This window comes from Opisthocomus hoazin, chromosome 4 (genome assembly GCF_030867145.1).
Source record: "Opisthocomus hoazin isolate bOpiHoa1 chromosome 4, bOpiHoa1.hap1, whole genome shotgun sequence".
Lineage (NCBI taxonomy): Eukaryota > Metazoa > Chordata > Aves > Opisthocomiformes > Opisthocomidae > Opisthocomus > Opisthocomus hoazin.
The window spans coordinates 89,099,747-89,117,215 of record NC_134417.1 but is presented as its reverse complement, the minus strand read 5'-3'; the positions used below and the strand labels follow the sequence as shown (position 1 = coordinate 89,117,215).

At 54.9% G+C, this 17,469-nt stretch overlaps 1 protein-coding gene across 4 annotated transcripts in view; it reads right to left on the bottom strand.

The window, feature by feature from the left end:
* The window catches only part of LOC104337214 (mitogen-activated protein kinase kinase kinase 3), a 91,088-nt gene extending 76,044 nt beyond the window's left edge, over nucleotides 1–15,044 (bottom strand). For 2 of the 4 annotated variants that reach the window (XM_075419841.1, XM_075419844.1), the window contains exon 1: nucleotides 14,958–15,044. The gene's annotated coding sequence lies outside the window, so the exon portion shown is untranslated. Of the gene's footprint in view, nucleotides 1–14,405; nucleotides 14,480–14,957 lie in introns of those variants that run through there. The other 2 variants (XM_075419845.1, XM_075419842.1) reach the window with 2 other exon arrangements.
* Between the last annotated feature and the right edge of the window lie 2,425 nt (nucleotides 15,045–17,469).

The following is a 17,469-nucleotide window of genomic DNA, read 5'->3' as shown; positions in this document are numbered from 1 at the left end:
GCAAGGGAGGCAGAGCGATGAGTAATTTCCTCTCCTTCGGCGTCCAGCCTGCTGCAGCGCAACGGAAAGTCGCGGGCAGCAGAAGGCTGGGGGCCTTTTTGGCCGTCTCGGAGGAAACGTGACCTGAAGGCCTTCGGAAGAGAGAAGCCCATCACCCTCAAGAGTCCATGGACCAACCCTGAACTGTCAAGGCAGCTGCACAACAGCCCCGAACGGGAAGACCATCAGAGCAGCAGTTGCTCAGCTGCCCCAAAATCAGGTCAATTCTTAGGCACAGTGGGGAAACAGTCAACTACTTTTAGACGAAAGCTCTGGAGAAATACAGTTCAGCTCAACATTGATTCCCACGGCCCTGTTTACAGACAGACAGAACTAATTTCCAGGACGGAAAGAAACATATGCCTGCATATCAAAACAAAATACAGAAGCCTTTCCAGTTCTTCAGCTGCACTTCAGTGGAAACCAGAAGGCTGTCACGATGGAAAGATTTCAGTTTTCTAATTAATCCTCCCTGCTGAGAATTTAATGCCACTAACTGATGAGGAGAGGCAGCGTCCTGACAGTATTTGCAATTGCTTTTACATCTTTAGACCAAGTTTTCTCTGAATAAAATAATAATAAAGCAGATTTGCTCCCTGCATGCACTGTGCCCTGCTCCAACTCCCTCCTCCCTAGAATACATCTGGTTGAGGGAAGGGAGGCAAAGTCCATCTCGGAGCTCCTTTACAAGTGTTGGAAGTTTTCCTGGAAAACGTCATCTGCGATACTGTCACTTCCACAGAACATGCCAAGAGAAAGACCATCGGTGCCAGGGACGTGGTCCATACTGTGAAACACCCAGCCCCTACCCTCCATGAATCTAGGGGATAGCTTCTCCTGACCCAACAGAGCCATCGCTTACCCATGAGATGTCCCAGAACACCCCCAGAAAACCGCACCAAATGCACCGTAACGTCAGGAAACGGATCCTCAGGCCACAGCACAGCCCCAGCGGCTCAACACAGTGTCACCACCAGCCAAAACATCTCACTGGTGGCAGAGCAGGCTTGGTCGCTCACCTGCACCATGGAACAGCCCTGGTCTCTAATCCTAAATATTGATCGCACACTGGTGTTGCCCAGGGGACACCTCCGGAGCCAGCGGAGTGATGCTAAATGCAAAAGCCAGCACAGTCTCAGCACGAGAAGGCAGTTCAGCACACGCCTGGGTATTAAGTTTCTGCTCCCATCCCCTACCTGTGTGGAGCACACACTCTAGTTCTTCCCTGAATAAGTTCAGGACAGAATCCATCCCTTTACATTCAACACTCGGCGATCTCAGTCTGGGAGACGCTAAGCGCTCTGAGCTGCAAATAAAATCAGGGAGTGTGAAATGATAAAAAAAAAATTACACGTGCATGAGGCCGTGCTATGGTTACTGAGGAGCAATAAACGAAGCGGTGTTGATGGTCTCCAAGCTCTGGCCTGAAACTCCAGCCCTGAGCTGTTTGTCATGGCAATAGCATTCCCACCTGCACCTTTCTGACGTCTCCTCCGGGAGCCTTCACACACCGCTGTCATAGATCATGGCCAGCAGAGCCCAGGCCAGCTGTGCAGATGTCTAGCTGGCTGACCTCTCCCTACCAACAGACTTCTTTTTTTTCCCCTCCTATTCGTATTACCTACTCCATCATAAATATAAAGTAAAATTAGCTTATTCCTAGAATGTTAAAAAAAGACGAGCTGACGCCTGCACAAACTGAGTCCCAGCAAGTCAACGGAAAGGCTCCAAGCATGCAAAGAATGTCAAGCCTAGAGCTTTTGGCCCTTCTGCTACGAAATCCTACTGCTGCAAGCAACGTGCGCACGTGCAAGTCGAGTCAACGCGCGTGCACAGTCCCTCACCTGCACAGGCTGGCTGCTACTCTTCCCTACTACCCGGAGTAAACTACTCCTTGTCTGCCCAACAGCCTATTAATAAATGTACACCAGGGAGAAAAACTGCACGCCAGCAGGGAGGTGGACGAGATGATCTAATAGAACCTTTTCCATCTCTTAACTTTTATGCTTAATCACAGGATAAATATCTCCCGCGTTGTAGAGAAACACGCTGGCTTTGCTCGCCGGCTTACGCTGGGAGAGCGTTGCCCTCTGAAGACATCTCATTTGCCAGCTGTTCTTTCACTCACGCTAACAGGACTTACCCAAGGAGAGTTACGCAAAGGAGGACTTACACTTGCCTGGCTTCAGTAAGCTCCGAGGCGCCCAAGCGAGCCCCCTGATCCCCGTCCCAGAACGTCGTTTCTGTATTATCGCAGTACTCGCGCTTCTCTGAGCGCTCAAGCCGGATCCTGTCCAACGTGGAGAGGCACCCAACCAACTTTTGCAGAAAGCAGGTTGGCAAGACCACAGCCAGCAAGCATCCCCTCCATCAACCAGGCAGGTCAAGCCTCCCATGACAGACTGTCAGAAAACAGCTCAAAAAAATAAAACCCCAACCAGCCCCAAAAGGGAAATGCAAGGAACCAAAGGGTTTGGGGAGAAGAGAACCCAACGCAGCTGAGATAGTACAGAATGGAATAGAACAGAATGCTTTGGGTTGGAAGGGACCTTCAGAGCCCATCTAGCCCAACCCCCCTGCAGTGAGCAGGGACATCTGCAACTAGATGAGGTTGCTCAGAGCTCCGTCCAGCCTGGCCTTGAATATTTCCAGGGGTGGGACCTCCACTGCCTCTCTGAGCAACCCGTTCCAGGGTTTCACCACTCTCATTGTAAAGAATTTCTTGCTTATATCCAGTCTGAGTCTCCCCTTTTTTAGTATAAAACCATTACCCCTTGTCCTATTGCATCAGGCCCTGCTAAAAAGTTAGTCCCCTTCCTTCTTACACGCTCCCTTTAAGTACTGAAAGCGCACACTGCGATCTGCATTGGCGTGGATTCACGCCACGAGCAGCAGCAAGGCCCTCTCGTAGTTTTAAAATGCAAAAGCAGCGCGGTCACGCAGAGAACGGTCCGGCAGCTGCGTCACCCCAGCATCTCCCCAGCGCAACGCACGCGCCACCACGCAAGGTTTCGACACAAGACCGTCGTCACAAACAATCCAAAGAGCGTTTGAGAGCGCCAAGGGCGCAGATCTGCAAATTTCACCACGTAAGAGAACAAAAAAAAGCTTTTGCCACATAAATTTCAAAAAACCAAACACCATAAAAACCCAAAAGCCACACAATCAAGATCTCTTGCAACAAGACAGACGCCAAGGGGTGGGGAAGCGACGCTGGAAAGGGAGTCGCGGAGTAGAAGGCTCCGCTTCTGTTCCTCGCTCAGCTGCTGCACCACGGGGTGACCCTAAGCGTCGCCTGTTCTCATAGGATTCGGTGTTTTTCATCGGTACCCAGTTCTTGGAGTCACATGATTACATCAGAATCCACACTTCCTTTTTTTTTGTTCAAAAGAAGTACTTGCAGATGTCAAAAGTTGAAGAAAGACGTGTAAGTCATGAAGCTTGAAACACTCAAACAAAAAGAAATAGAAAAAAATATTATTATTTTTTTAATCACTATTTTAAACTTAATTACTCATTTTTTTTGGAGGGGGGAAGAAAGTGATCCAGAATTCTTATCCTCCAATGCTATACACTGGTAACCTTAGACTGAGCAGGGAATGACTTAAATTGGGTGGGGAGGGTTTCCAACATCCCCCTCTAAGTTACAGATGAGAAAATACAGCTCTGATAGCAACACCTGCCTAGAAACCAGCTAACCCCTTTCAGCTCCCCTGATGCTGGCCTCACTGGCTGAAAGACTGTTATGCACTGGGGAACAACATGAAGGCACAGCAGGTTAAAAATAATCATAATAATACAGCAGAACAGCTGGCTGAATTTTGCTTGCACTTCTTTTATCCAGCATCAAGCAGGGTGAAGCCCTGTAGGTCAGCTCTGCCAGCTCATCTGCTGGCATCCTCTGTCCCCAGAACTACCGGATTGACAGTCACTGGTGGGTCTTGCCCAGCAGGAATACTTTATGCAAATAATTAGCCTGTAAACAAGGATTTGACCTTCTGAAAAAGCCTTTGCTGGCTCTTAGGGAGCTCATCCCATGCGGCTGCTGAGCAGCCTGCTGTGATAGCCACCGTGGCACTGCAGGGACCCCAGCTGCCGCTAGCCACCACGTAAAGCGTGATGAACTGTGGCCCCACATTCAAATACCCACAAGCACCACAAAGAGAAGACTGCAGGTCAGATATATTTCCTTTTTTTAAAGAATCACAGAATCATAAAGGTTGGAAAAGACCTTGCACATCATCAAATCCAACTGTCACCCCAACACCATCATGCCTGGTCAACCATGTCCTCAAGTGCCACATCTACACGGTTTTTGAACACCTCCAGGGGTGGGGACTCCACCACCTCCCTGGGCAGCCTGTTCCAATGCCTGAACACTCTTTCAGTCAAGAAATTTTTCCTAATACCCAATTTAAACCTTCCCTGAAGCAACTTGAGGACATTGCCTCTCGTCCTATCACTAGTTCCCTGGGAGAAGAAACCAGCATTTGCCTCACTACCACCTCCTTTCAGGTAGTTGTAGGGAGCAATAAGGTCTCCCCTCAGCCTCCTCTTCTCCAGAATAAACAGCCCCAGCTCCCTCAGCCGCTCCTCATAGGACTTGCTCTCCAGACCCCTCACCAGCCTCATTGCTCTTCTCTGGACACGCCACATCTCCAGGTCACTGATCTGGGGTGTGCTGTGCTATGCATTGAGTACACTACATCCGTGGAAAAAGAGGGTAAAAGCTACACTTCTGATTAAACCAGTGGTCTTTACCCACTCTGCCCAAAGCCAGCTAACTAAGATGCAGAGAAATTCAGCGGAGAACGGGAAGGACTCAAGAGGTCATGGCACGCAGAGCAGCTTTGGGTGCTGGGTGCCTGCACAGGCAGCAACCCCAGGGCGCAGCGGTCATTGCCCCGACTTGAGCCCAACCGTGCCGTTCCTCGAGCAAGCAGGATTTGCTTTTCTTCAGCTGTGCAGGCAGAGACCAGCGCAAGTCGGCTGCTGCCGCCGTGCAGGACACGCACTGGGACAGAAAAAGGAAGCCACGCTGCTGTCGCTGGCAAGCGTTTCTGGGTTTCTGCATTATCTCAGCGTCGAGATTGCAAGGAAGTTGAGCACAAACCTGCTCGGTCACATTGTTCCCGCTCACCGCTGGCCAAGGGCCGGGCTGTCACGCTGCTGGGCTCCGGCTGTTCCTTCCCAGGACAGAGCTGCTGCCCCTCTGCAGCCCGGACCCGCTCCGGCAGCACAGCGGGACCCGCCGCTGCCAGCCCCGGCCGGGGAATTCACCCGCAGCCGAGCCCTGGCACAGAACAGGCGCAGCACGAGAGGTCAGGCTGTGGAATATCTGTTAAATAACTGAACTCTGCTAACATCGCCGCATGCAGCGTCTGACGGGCCAAACCCTCGCTCCTTCCACCACCTGCAAAGCACGGGCACGTTGAACCCACCGCTCCGCAAACCATGGAATATTTTGGGGTGGAAGGGACCTTTACAGGTCATCTAGTCCAACTCTCCTGCAGTGAGCAGGGACATCTTCAACCAGACCAGGTTGCTCAGAGCCCTGTCCAACCTGGCCTTGAATGTTTCCAGGGATGGGGCATCTCCCACCTCTCTGGGCAACCCGTTTCAGTGTTTCACCACCTCCCTACTCAGACAATTACCTTCTGCCTACCGAGGCTTTTCCCTCCCTTCCCTCCACCTGCTCCCAGGTGCCTGCGAAGGGTGGCAGGACTTGGGGAAGACGCTGCAGAGGCTGCTGCAACCTGGTTGCAGAGGTGGCAAAAATCACTTGGGGACCTCCCGCTATCTGAAGTTATCTCACAGCTATCGCTGCTCTGGTTCTCCTCTGGTTAACGCTTATCTTGCAGCACTTGGTTCTCAGGGACTGCCTTTAGACTCAGCAGACAAAACCAGAACGTGAATTAAGAGTCTGCACATACATAATTTTTTTTTTAATTAAAAAAAGACATCAGATTGACTAAACACTAAAACACCTCTTGCTAGTACTCTGCCTTGCTGCATCGCTATAAAACAAGAGTCCTCTCTTTGAGCAAACATTATAAACAGAAAAGAAATTCAGGCAGTTATGGTTTTGTTTGCAGAATTTTCTCTGCATCTCCTTCTCCTTCCACACAAGGATTTGCTTTAAAAGAAAAATACCACCCATAACGTTTCTATGCTCAGTTTCTTAAGAGGAAAAATACAGCATGTGGCTCTAATGTTATTAATACCTTTCCTCTTCTTATGACAAAACACGACCATGAGACATGCTACGAAAACTAAACAGACGTGGAAGTTACAGGTCTTTTCCCCCCCCCCTTTTTCAAATGAAGTATTTCATTAGGCGAGCTCAAAAATCCAGACTGCACATACAAAGAAATGAGTTTGGAAATCCCCCTCCCTCCACCCCCACTGCTATTTGCTAAGGAAACCAGATGCCCAAACCCAGCCAAAAAAATGATCTCAGCCATTCTTACGAGAGCCTACGGTGCATTTTCATGAGTCATGGAAAGCAACAACTCGTTGCTTTGGTAATGCTAGGTAAGCAACTGGTCATCCATCCACAACCAGGCTTTCAGCAGTAAGTCAAAGAGCAGACCGTTTATTGACAGATTATGTCAGTGACAGACCCAAAACAGAGCCTCGCGGGAAGTCCACCTCGCAGGAGGCTTTCACAGAATCACAGCATCACAGAATGGCAGGGGTTGGAAGGGACCTCTGTGGGTCACCCAGTCCAACCCCCCTGCCGAAGCAGGGTCTCCTACAGCAGGCTGCACAGGACCTTGTCCAGGTGGGTCCTGAATATCTCCAGAGAAGGAGACTCCACAACCTCCCTGGGCAGCCTGTTCCAGAGCTCCGTCACCCTCAGAGTGAAGAAGTTCTTCCTCATCATCAGACGGAACTTCCTGTGCCTCAGTTTGTGCCCATTGCCCCTTGTCCTGTCACTGGGCACCACTGAAAAGAGTCTGGCCCCATCCTCCTGACACCCACCCCTGAGATATTTATAAGCATTTATTAGGTCCCCTCTCAGCCTTCTCTTCTCCAGGCTCAAAAAGCCCAGCTCCCTCAGCCTCTCCTCGTAGGAGAGATGCTCCAGTCCCCTCATCATCCTTGTAGCCTTTGTAAGACCCGCCAAGAAGCCTGTTTGACAAAAGCCTCCAGCAAAGCATTCAGCAGCCGGGACACCCCACGGTCGCGGTCCCAGCGTGGCAGGGGTGCTGCTCAGCACCCCATCGCCCAGCCCGTGCCCTAAGCAGGCAGGGACACCCGCTGTGGGCAGCGAGCAGAAGGCAAATCCCTCAGCCACGCTCTGCCCACGAGCCAGGGCAGGTTGCAAACCTGCTGCCCGCCAGCCCAAAGGCCAACGCTGAGGCAAGCAGGCTTGTCCTAAGAACTGCAGGATGTGTCACCCACCAGAGCCCTTCCAACCATCCCAGCACACACACGCAGGCCTCGACACGGGCGCCTGAAAGATGTGCTCAAGCTTTCATCAGTCCCTGACCAAATTGCTGCTGCTTCTCATTTCTCAAGGACCGCAAGCTAACACCCAGAAGGATGTCAACCTGCGGTTAAAGCCGAAGGCCGCCGTGTCTACCACCACCTCAACATACACGCAATCAACATACACGCAATTTATCCAAGCACTGCAAAGCGAAAAGCAGGCTTTTATAATACATATTATATATATAATTTCCTTACCATTCTCTTTGGGTAAGGGAGGTTACTGCAGGGCACCACTCCAAGCCCTCGGTGACACCCCTGAACTTGGCCATGAAGATGGTGGTGCTCCATGATGCAGCCTAGAGCCTTTCAGTCATGCCTATCCAGGGCACCCATCCATCCAAACCCAGGGGTGAAGTTTTGGAAATCCAGCCCAAGAAAGGTCAGGGAGGTGGCAGGTTCCCCCTGAAGCAAGAAGAGACCCTTTCCAACACATCCCACATTCTTCCACAACCACCTCCCACCTTCATCACGTCTCAGCCCAAGAAGGTCCCACGGAGGTGGGACACCCAACTGCACCTCTCCAGCAATGCACGCTAGAGCAGGCAAACCAGCTTCCCGTGTAACAATGAACCAGGCACTGGAAGTCCTGCTCCATCTCATCCAAACCCCCAACAGCTTTGAGACTCTGTGGCAGTCCAGGATGAAAGCAAAGTGTGCCACACCACCTTCCCAGGACAGCCCCACCGGCTTCCTGGAAGTGAAGCTCTCCTGCACAGGATTTTCTGGACACCGACCAAGACTGGAGCTAGCTCATTCCCATCTCTGGAGAGAAAGCTGAAGACAGTTACAATCTTCAGTGCCTTTTGCGGTAGGTCCAAAAGCCAGTTGTTTGGCCTCCTGTAACACATCTTCACCCCTTACAGCCCCATCCCGAAGCTGACTGGGCATGCACCAGATGTTAGTCACACCGGCAGTGCTGCAGGTGAAGTTGCTGAAATATTGTGATGATTAAACATTTTCTCTCCATGTCTTGAGTCATCAGCCAGGTAACACGGTGACACACGGCACATGCATCTCGGGGAGAGCATCGTGGAGAGCCCCAGCAAGTGTCCCCACCCCAAACAAAAACAGGCAAGAGTGGGCATCGTTCCTCAAACCCTTCACGCTCAAAAGATCATTTCAGCCAAGCGAGGTGAAGCTGAGCAGGTGAGCAGACAGAGATCGTCGTCGTCGGGGTACGCAGAAACCAACACATTGGGTTGATGACTCAAGTCAGCACCCAGGAGCGAAGCAGATCCTCCCAGCCAGCAAAGCCAAGGCGAGCTGTCCCAGCTGAAGACCGAGGACGGGGAGCGGGAGAGCATGCTGGGCTGTGTGGTCCCACATCCAGACAGCCCTGATGGTCCCCTCCCAGCCTCTGCACCCAGAAGGCTGCAAAAGGAGACGTCAGCAGGGCTTCTTCCCCTGTGCCATCACCAGAGGAGCAGCTCCTGGGGGTTAACGGGAGCCAAGCGCAGAGTTTTCCAGTGAAAACTCAAGCAAGAAGCACGACAGGACTCGCCCCACGGCGATTCTTCCAAGGCACTGCGGTCGGCTCCCTGCAGCCACCGCTCCGAGGGAACACGCAGCACTGAAACACCACCCTTCCCTGCCCTCTGCCCTCCGGCACAACACAGGAGCAGCTCGAATGCATCCTGCTGCTGGGTTTATCCCCAGGCAGCAGCAACGTTCAGAGCTGGACCTTGAACCTTTCAATAAAACCAATGATGCAACCAGCTGCGCACCGCTCAATACAGTCTCTGTTTATCTCTCTTCCTTGCCACCAGCACCATCCAAAGAGAAATAACCGAAATATCTTGCATAGTTCTCTAATGACTCTTGCTGCCGGCGCTTGAGGGCCCAAGGAGCAGCACAGGCATTCCTCCAGCCTCTGAACCGGGCGCTCCGGTTTCCCAGAAGCCACTCGCCGAGCGGGAAGCCAGCGGCAGGACTGCAGCAGAGGGGTCAGCGCTGCGTTTCCGTGCTGGAAAGCAAAGGGAAGGCATCGAGGCTGCAGCGTGAGCACCTTGCATCAGCAGGGAAAGCTCTGCACGAGCTTGGCCCAGCCTGGTATCTTCACTGAAGGATGCTTCATCAGTTCAGTGCAACAAGCCCTGCTCCACACTTCCACACTACACCAATGCCTTGACCAAACCGCAGCAGAAGCCAGTCCGAATTTCCGACCTGATTTCCAGGAACCGGTTATTCATCACTTACTCCCAGCCCGCTCTGCCCCACCGCCCCAGCACGCGCACTGCGTTACTTCTGCTGCAGGTATCAACCCATCGGCATCACCCAGCTCTAGATAAGACGATCAGCTGCCCGTCGCGATGACACCGCACTGATCCAGCACGCAAAAAAGGGACAGTCCACCCCCGGAGCACTCCCCGGGTAGGGGCAGAGAGGAAGAGGTGAGAGGCTGAAAGGAAGAGGGTACTGAAAGCAGGGTTTCTGTGCACGCACATACACCTTTCCTTCAGTCCACCTTCACCAACAGCTAGAACAGACCTCGCCCTACGCTTCCTCCCCAAGCCATCTTCTCCAACCAAGCCTTCCTCATCACAGCGCTCAGGCTGCCCCAACGCTCTAGCCCGGACCAGAGGTGAGATGTTCCCGCTGCTGAGCAATGTGCCCACCACCCTGTGTCCACCACCCTTCCGCAGGGTCCTCACGCCCTGGGATTGGGCATCACTGAAGCCGCCTTGCAGAGCAAAAGGTGCAAACAGCGCACTGAAGAGATCAAATCTCTGCTAGATGCTTTGGGGCTTTTATCACGGCGGGTGCTGCGCTATTTCCAGTTCACAACCAGGCGACGATGACCTGACCTCTGCTCAACCACAAAACCCCAGAGGCTGCAGTGCAAAAGCACTAAGCAATCTAAACAATCCACTGTCCTCATCACGATGGACTTCCATGTACAAGGACCGTTCTCAGCAGATACCTCCAAGCCTTCCTCCAAAGCTCTGCATCAAGACCAGCAGTGACAGAACCTGTAGCACAATACCAGGTTCATCTCTGCGCGTGACGTTCGGGCTAATGGCTGAAATTTTCAATTTCAATCCCCCTTGGGGATTTGTGGGCACTTGGAAGCCACTGTGCAAGAAACGCTTTCACGTGGACCTCTAAAGGTCCCTTCCAACCCAAAGCATTCTATGATTCTACGATCGAAGACAAACTCAACGGCTCCAGGACAGTCCTAACAGTGCAGGAGCACTCAAAGCATTGCAGAGGCCACAGACACCCTTCAGTGTGTTAGATTTAAGGCATTCCCACCTCCTTGGCGAAGACTTCTTATCTCAAATCATTTTTCCAAAGCAGTTGTACAGAGTCGTTTTTCCTCTGAATCACCTAGCTATCAATCAGATGACGCTTTCTTGTTTGGCACGCGAGCTGCTGGCCACAGCAGGTTTGCAGAGCGCCTTTAATCCACCCAACCTGGGGCTATTTTTTCAAGCAATTTGGTAAATAATCACTACCTGAACACTCAGCCCATCCTCCCAGCCCCTCCAAGGACCTGGCCCGCACACACGCTGTGTACACAGCAGCCCACACAGCAGCTTGGCCGGCTCCTTCCAGGATCTGGCCCGCGCTGCTGGGCACGGCACGCAGCACCCATCGCCGACCGGACTTTGTCCCGCGCAGCTTCCACGGCGCTGAGCCGAACCCTGGCTCAGCTCCACCCTGGGTTTCATTGCTGTTGGGGCTTGTCCTCCCCGGGCTGCCCCAGACCATTTCACCGAGTGCAGAGTATAAATTTAGGGGACCTTTCACGGAAGCGACAATTAGTTCTGCATAAAACAGTGGCCAACATGGGTTTTGACTCAGGAGAGTGGGACAGGCTCCAGCCTACTACACATTCTCATTAAATTCAGAGTCCCTTGGTCCCCACTAAAATTTACATGAGGATCTTCCAGAGTAGGAAAAAGCATTCGGGGAATGCATTCGGGAGCTGAATTCCCTTCTTTTAGGGGGTCCAGGTACACCTTTCACTCCTAAAAGCCTCAGAAAGCCCAAGTCAAACCCTCCGGGTAGCCTTCACAGATGTCCCAAGAGCTCTGGGAGCAGAAGCTGGCACCTGAGACCAGACGTGGTGATGACACACAACAGCACGTCCCCACCCCAGGTCACAGAGACAGGGAGCCAGGGCAAATCGCTGCGAGCAGCCGCAGGGCTCAGCCACGAACCGGCCCCCCCACCCAGCTCGCCAAACCCTTCCACCACAACCACCGCGGCACCGGGTGAGCCAGCTTCGGGCCAACCTCCTCCACGGGTCCCCACCGCGGGCCACGCTGATGCTGCACCATCCCCATCCCGGGCTGCGCTGGGCCCCAAACCCCGCGGCTCCAGGGAAAGCTCCCGGACCCACAGCCCCAGCGCTGGAACAAAGCGGGGAGCTGCACAACCCCAGCCTGCAGCCCCAAAACTCTTTGCTACAGCGTTCTCCACTTACCCTCCCTCCCTGTGCAATCAATATTCCGCAGGGAATAGCCTCCCAGCGGCTTTGAAGAAGGCAGCAGCTATTTTAAAAGAGATCTTTGCTTTTCATTTCTCCTGTTAATAAATACAAGCCGGGACAGACTGATTCAGTTGGACACTGGTGGCATTTTAGTGACTCATGGGAAGAGTTCTCGGCCGGAGCAGATCGGAATTGCAGAGGCAGACAGAAAACAAACAGAAATGCCCACACATCCACGCTCGCACGTGCTCACCCGTGCCTTCACAGACAGGAAAGCACTCGCCTTGCCCGTCCGATGCTCGCCACAGAGCTCACCACATCAGACGAAGGCTCACGCCGCGCGGGGTACGGGGCAAGCCCGCGGAGACAGCGTGCTTCAGGCACAACCGAGACAACATTCAGCACCTCTGCATCTCACATGGCACTTGGCAAAGGCAGAAAAGATACCAGGAAGAAACGTGGTTTCTGGCACGCACGGCCGCATGCAGAGATGGGGAACCGCTCCCCAGAGGGACACACTGAAATGCCTGGTCGCCCATTTCCCCTTCTGGAACTTCAATAGGGAAATAAATAAAGTCTGGGGGCTGGAGAGCGAGCCCGCCAGGCTGAGGATCAGAGGGCCATTTATAGCTTTTCTGAAAAGCGTCTGAGGAAGTTCAAAAAAAGAAAAAGTTGAGCTCCATATTGCTCTTCTTATGGCTCCATCCTGCATTTTCCATCTCCCCAGCGCAGGGCTGACATTCTGCACATTTCTGCGCACACCGTGCCTGGCCCGCACGATGTGCAGCAACGGGAGTGGAAGTGACTGAGCCCAGCAGCCTCCTGCTGCCATCAGGCACTGGTGAGCCCCGGTCCCGTCAACCCCTGCTGCTCATGGCAGGAGCCCGGCTGCGAAGGGCTCGGCCACCTCCCGAGAAGGGCTGGCACGTGGGACGCGTGCCCCTCTCCTGTGCTGGACCTAGAACAGTCCAGAGACTTGTAGAGAGAGAAAATGTGTTTCCTTAGACCAGAAGGATCTGGCAGAACTGTAGTTGAGTATCTCTTTTTTTCTTTGTTTTTTTCTTTTCTTTCAGTCAATCTTCTCAATTAGAAGAGCCAAAGGAAGCTCAGAGGAATCGCTCCCTTCCAATTCTCAGCTCTGAGGCTTTCTGCTTCTGCGTGCAGACAGGCTCGTATGCTCCAAAGCCAGTCTGCGTTCACCGAGCAGTCTAATAAAAGATATCCCTTCTAACGGCAAACCCTGACTCACTTCCCTCCAGCCTCCCCCAGCAGGTCTCCGACGGCAGGGCCAGACCAACCAGCACAGAAAACCCTGCCAGCTTTCGCGTCGGTCCCCACGTCCAGCCGGGGAGAGCGGGGCTGGAAGCACATCACCCTCCCCGCCACAGCGGCACACGGAGCCAGACACACCACGCTATCCTCACCGGCATCTTCCCGATCGGAAAATTCAGAAGAGGCATCGGGTCCAAGCCGCACGCTAACGCCACGAAGCACCGCCAAGCGACAGCCACATCTGGCGGGGGATGGAGAGAGGACCGCGCTCCCCCGGCTGCCGTCGGCGCCGGCTCTTTGCGGTACAGTCGCTCCATCCCGGATGAAAATCCCGACTGCAGCCCTTCGCGGGAGCACGTCTCCCTCGTGGGCTCCAACGGCCTCCAAAAGAAGAAACGCATCGCCCGCCGACACACGTTAACAGGGCAGAGCTGGGGGTTTCTGATGGAGATTGAAGACCCACGGAAAAAATCGCAGTACCGAAGAGAAGGAAGGTGTAAAAGAGCCTTTAAACCCCTATCCCACCAGGCTGACAGCCCGTCCTGCCTCCACCAGAGGAGCTTTCACACGCCAGGAAACCCCGCACAGGCAAAGGCAGTGCCCAGCTTCGGACCCCCGGGAAACCCTGAGCCCCCAGTTATAACCAGTGTCACATGAGGGGTTCTGGAAGCCGGACCGCCCGACGCAAGCATCACAGGGCAGGAACAAGCCCCCAGCCGCAGCCCGTCTCCCACACGCCCGAGGAACAGCTCCCAGGAACCGCGCTCCGGGCACGAATCCCGCACAGAGCCACATCAAACCGCGCGTGCCGGACTGGAAATCAATTCACGAGGTGCCGCAGAAGGAAATTCCTCCAAACCGTTCACCGAAGAAGGGAAGGAGCTTGACCTTGGAAATCCCACTTAAACGCCGGACAAATCCCAAGCAAGCACTGGATTTTCAGTCTGTGCACTGGCAACGCACGCGGACCCCGCACCGAGCCAGGAGCGGGTCCACTTCCAACCACCACCGGCGTGCAAGGCAGGAATTGCAGCGGAGGACGGAGCGGCAGCGGAGGGCGAAGCTGCTCTCCGAGCTGTGCCGGGGCCAGCGAGAGACACGCTCGGCCGTCGTGCGGGGAGCCCGCCGTGCTCACCCACCCGCACCGGCACACGGCTCCCACCTCCGCGTCCGGCTGGGGGTCGGTGCCGGTGGAACGGATCCACTCGGAGCACCGGCTTCCCGCTGGCATTTCCATCGCTCCCCGGAGCCTTCCTCCCCGCCGCCCGCCCCATCCTCCCCGCTCGGGACAGGCTCTGCGCGGGGAGGACTTTGCCCACGGTGGAGGTTGGAGGGCGAGGGCCGGGCGTTCCCGCAGCCTCCCGCCACGGGCACGACGCTCCCATCCCTCAACCCCGGTAACGGCCGCCAACAGCCCGGGAAGAGCGGGGACCGCACGGCGAGGGCTGTGCCGGGGAGCCCCGGGGACGGTAAATCCTCGGACGGGGGGACGGGGGGGATCCCACCCTGGGGAGCCGCTCCAACCCCCAACCGGCTCCCCAAACCCGGGGTGAGGGGGGGACGAGCCGCCGCTTGCACGGCTCGGACGGGAAGCGAAACCACCGCAGCCGGTGCCGGCTGCGAAACTCCCGGTCACCAATGGGAAAAAAATAAAAGATAATTTAAAAAAAAACCCCAAAATATTAAAACAGTAGAAGGCGGAGCGGAGACTCACCGGCTCGGCTCCGTTCGGCCCGGCCCGGCCCGGCTCGGCTCGGCGGCAGCAGCGGGACGCGGGGCGGTGCGGGGCGGCGCACAAAAGCGGGAGGAAGCGGTGACGCGCGGACCGGCCTCGGCCAATGGGAGAGCGGCGGAGGGGGGGTGGGCGGAGCCCCGCCGGCCCCGCCGCCGCCACCGAGCGGTCCGAGCGGAGCGCGCCGCGCCGCTAGGGGGCGTCCCCGCGGCGGGGGGGGCGGGGCTCGTCCCGGGGCGCGGGGGGGCTCCACCCGGTGGGGGAGGGGTCCCGGGGGGGGGTTCCCGGGTGGTCCCGCAGCCCCGGTCAGCTCCGATCGGACACCGCGGGACCCCCCGCCTTTGCTTACCGGAGTGCTGGGAGCCCGGAGCTCAGCGGCAGAGTCTGGTTGGAGGCCGGTAACCAGTGGTGTCCCCAGGGGTCAGTACTGGGCCCAGTCTGGTTCAACTTCATCAATGACCTGGATGAAGAGTTAGAATGTACCCTCAGCAAGTTCGCTGATGACACAGAACTGGGAGGAGTGGTGGATACACCAGCAGGCTGTGCTGCCATTCAGCAAGACCTGGACAGGCTGGAGAGTTGGGCGCAGAGGAACCTGATGAGGTTCAACAAGGGCAAGTGCAGGGTCCTGCACCTGGGGAGGACCAACCCCATGCACCAGTACAGGCTTGGAGCGGACCTGCTGGAGAGCAGCTCTGTGGAGAGGGATCTAGGTGTCCTGGTGGATGACAGGTTGACCATGAGCCAGCAGTGTGCCCTGGCTGCCAAGAAGGCCAGTGGGATCCTGGGGTGCATCAAGAGGAGTGTGGCCGGCAGGACGAGGGAGGGTCTCCTTCCCCTCTACACTGCCCTAGTGAGGCCCCATCTGGAGTACTCTGTCCAGTTCTGGGCTCCCCACTTCAAGAAAGATGAGGAGCTACTGGAGAGAGTCCAGCGGAGGGCTACGAGGATGGTGAGGGGACTGGAGCATCTCTCCTACGAGGAAAGGCTTAGGGAGCTGGGCTTGTTCAGCCTGAAGAAGAGAAGGCTGTGAGGGGACCTAATAAATGCTGATAAATATTGTAAGGGTGGGTGTCAGGAGGATGGGGCCAGACTCTTTTCAGTGGTTCCAGCAACAGGACAAGGGGCAACGGGCATAAACTGAAGCAGAGGAAGTTCCGTCTGAGCATGAGGAAGAAGAACTTCCCTCTGAGGGTGACGGAGCACTGGAACAGGCTGCCCAGGGAGGTTGTGGAGTCTCCTTCTCTGGAGATATTCAAGACCCACCTGGACAAGGTCCTGTGCAGCCTGCTGTAGGTGACCCTGCTTTGACAGGGTGTTTGGACCAGATGACCCACAGAGGTCGCTTCCAACCCCTGCCATTCTGTGATTCTGTGATTCTGTGACCTGCGCTCCCACCAAGGGCTCAGGGACCTGCTGAAATGGGGGTGGGGCTGGGACAGAGCGGTCCCACCGAGGGTCAACCTGGAAAACCAGGAGATGGTGACAAATCAGTGTGGGAATTCTCCCAGCTGTGGGAGATGGGGCTTCGTGGGTTGAAGTGCCAGAGGAGCAGGTGAAACCTGGGCACAGCGTGGCTTCGTGTGGTGCCCGGCTTTCTCCAGGTGGCAGGGACTTAAGATGGGGCGAAGGGGGCTGTGCTCCAACCGCTTTGGTTTGGTTTTGCCTCTTTTTTGGGGGGGGACTGAGGCAAAACAGAGCCGTCATTAAGACCAAAGGATGGAGGGAGACCCTCAGCACTGGCCCGCTGTCACAGCTTGCCATGCAGAATCACAGAATCGTGAAGGTTGGAGAAGACCTCTAAGATCATCAGGTCCAACCGTCACACCAACACCACCGCAGAGGCTAAGCCGTGTCCCAAAGCACCGTGTCTACACGGTTTTTTTGGGAGGCAGGGCAGCCTCAGCGCTGCTCCGGTTTACACCCGCCTCTCCCAAGCCCCCTTCGTGTGTCCAGGTCCCTTTGGATTTACCTGTCCGCAGGTGGAGACCCAGCGACGGCTCGAGGGCAGAACTCACCCCCCCACCAAGCAGAGCCTCACGGCTGATGGGCAGATGGAAGTGGGACCTGAATTCTGTACCAGATGCTGCTCAGACTGGTGGGAAAGAGAGAAAAATTCATGTGGACAATGGAAAAAGCACGTAAGAATATTTTTCTGATTATTTCCCTGTTGCCCCATTTAGTAAATGTGGAAAGGAACAGGAACAAAGTCAGTTCAAGATTGGGGGTGGGGGAGAAAAAAATGAGCAGAATCCTAAACCCAGACCCACTCCCCTCAAGTTTTTCAGGACTTGCTGCTGCAAGAAGGTTTTGAGCCGTTGCCTATAAAGGCAATACAAACCCCAGCCAGGGACCCCTCCTGAGAGATTCAGGTCTGACATCCCCGTATACAATCGCGTGACCTATTAATAAAATCCATAGAAACCGGTTCTGTATATACCAAATAACAGCAGATGGCTCCAGCCCAAACCGCTCCGGGTTCCCTCACTCCATA